At 41.1% G+C, this 2,140-nt stretch overlaps 1 protein-coding gene across 2 annotated transcripts in view; it reads left to right on the top strand.

Annotated features, from left to right (window-relative positions):
• The first annotated feature begins 362 nt into the window (after positions 1–362).
• Positions 363–2,140, top strand: part of LOC106808964 (steroid 17-alpha-hydroxylase/17,20 lyase-like) — a 34,169-nt gene continuing 32,391 nt past the window's right edge. Inside the window, exon 1 of one of the 2 annotated variants that reach the window (XM_014811902.1) lies at positions 363–991. The gene's annotated coding sequence lies outside the window, so the exon portion shown is untranslated. The remainder of the gene's footprint in view (positions 992–2,140) is intronic. The other variant, XM_014811903.1, reaches the window with a different exon arrangement.

The raw sequence follows: 2,140 nt of genomic DNA, 5'->3' as shown, positions 1-2,140 counted from the left end.
TTTATGTGATGGGAGATGCGTTCCCACGGAGAATATTTCGGCCAAAAAAGTAATATGAGCACACTTGCGAATGAGGATGAACTTAGTGAATGGAATAATTTAACAACGTTAATTTTATTCACCACATTTCACGACGTTAATTAAGTGTTTGCGCGTACCATTTTGGAAACAATATATGGCTCACAAATGGACAATCCGCAATAAAAGAACAACCGTGCGGCTTGCTACAAAGGTCGCGCGAATACAGCTTGTTGGCGTATGCTAATTAAGTTAATTAAACGTGTTAATTGCGTTGTAACGTTAGGACGAGTGAACAGGATAACACAGCCCCTAGCTATATATCATCAAGACCTAATATAATATGTATCATCAGCTCTTGATATCGTAAAGAACGTGTCTTTAGGTTAGCTGTGGCTTGATATGATAAGATGGAATATCAATAATGACTTGATATAATGGAGATGGAAACAGCAGTGAAACACGGACATTTCTTAAATTTTAGTCGCAGTAATGTAGTCCTACATGGGCCATAAACCCTTGACCTGCTAGTAGTTTTTCTACGCTGGCACATGCACTTGCGAACTTCGTGGCGTATAAAAACACATCAGTTACGACTAGCGGGTCTAAGGAAGGAAGATGACGATCACCGTCCCAGAGATATTATTCCCTAATGTTTGTCGACGGAGAGAGATGTCTTCTCTAATAGCAATAAAAATAATATATATTGGTAGAACTGATCTTTGATATCTCCCGAGCGCAGGGTCTAGCAAAAGCAAATATTTACATAATATTTATATAGCTTATATCTTATAGCTCAACGGTTGCTTGGTAGATATGCCAGCCGAACGTACATGTACCCATGTATAGGCACAAAATCACATACATAGTTTGGTAGGTCATCGGGGCAGACCCTGGATTAGTAGATTTTGTCGTGAAGCGTCATTTCCAGTCATCATCAATAAGAGGTTTGTGCATGCATGTGTTGATCTCGGTAAGCCATATAGAACTAGTCATAGCATAACTGAACTGTTGTTATTCGCATTAGAACTGCCAAACATGTTTCATGCAGATTAATTTTGTAAGCATAAAGTAGAAAGAGAGACAGGGTTGCGTACGTCCTGGGCACTAGTTCAAAAGAGAGTGATAACTTTGTAACCTCGTAAAATTTACTTTTCTCAATCCAAGGAACATTATATCCAACGCTACAATAACAGATAATATTCTTACGTTAGAGTGAATGATATCATTCATATAGAAGTCAGGGTCAATGGCGATTTAGACCGGGTAATGCGTAGAGCTTTGTCATTATTGAGGATTATGCCCCAAGCTGATGCCAATTTTTAGCTCACCTTGACATCGTCAAGCTGCGCTATTGCCATGGGTCGTCGTTCGTCGTACGTCCGTCCGTCCGTCGTACGTCCGTCCGTCCATCCGTCGTACGTCCGTCCGTCCGTCCGTCGTACGTCCGTCCGTCCATCCGTCGTACGTCCGTCCGTCCGTCCGTCGTACGTCCGTCCGTCCGTCCGTCATCATTTGGCTACGGGCAACGATAACTCAGAAACAGTTGACCCACATGTTTGAAATTGGGTATAGTTGTTACTGTTATGCTCCCATATTAAACGTCCTATTTTGGAGCACGCCAGTCGACGTACTTTCGACCCACGGCAATTTTTTTGCAAAAATTGGAATTGCCATTAGTCAGTTCAGGTTCAACGGATTTTGCTCATTTTTGGTATGTGATTGAATAAGGGCTAGGGGTTTTGATATTTTAAAAAAAATTATGCAAATTAGGTAGGGTGGCAATTATATAGCATATTATATAGACATGCAGATAACAAACAGTCTGTGGTGTCACACTCGTCTGGTTCGTTTTACAAGATTTCATTGACAATATCTTTAATGCAAAATTCCTGCTATGAACATATTATGATTTATACTATTATTATTATATTATTATTATTACTATCTGACGTAGTCAGGTGCAGCTTGTAGAATCGCATGATCGTCCGTCCGTCCGTGCGTGCGTCCGTCAACAGTTGGGCACAAATCTTAACCGCTCGACGATATTCGGCACATTGGGGAGGATTGTCAAAACGAGTTGGGATGTCGAAGCTGGGGGTCAAAGGTCAAAGGTCAAGAG

This window comes from Priapulus caudatus, unplaced genomic scaffold, assembly GCF_000485595.1.
Source record: "Priapulus caudatus unplaced genomic scaffold, Priapulus_caudatus-5.0.1 Scaffold318, whole genome shotgun sequence".
NCBI classification, from domain to species: Eukaryota; Metazoa; Priapulida; class Priapulimorpha; order Priapulimorphida; family Priapulidae; genus Priapulus; species Priapulus caudatus.
This window is presented reverse-complemented; position numbering and strand designations above follow the sequence as displayed.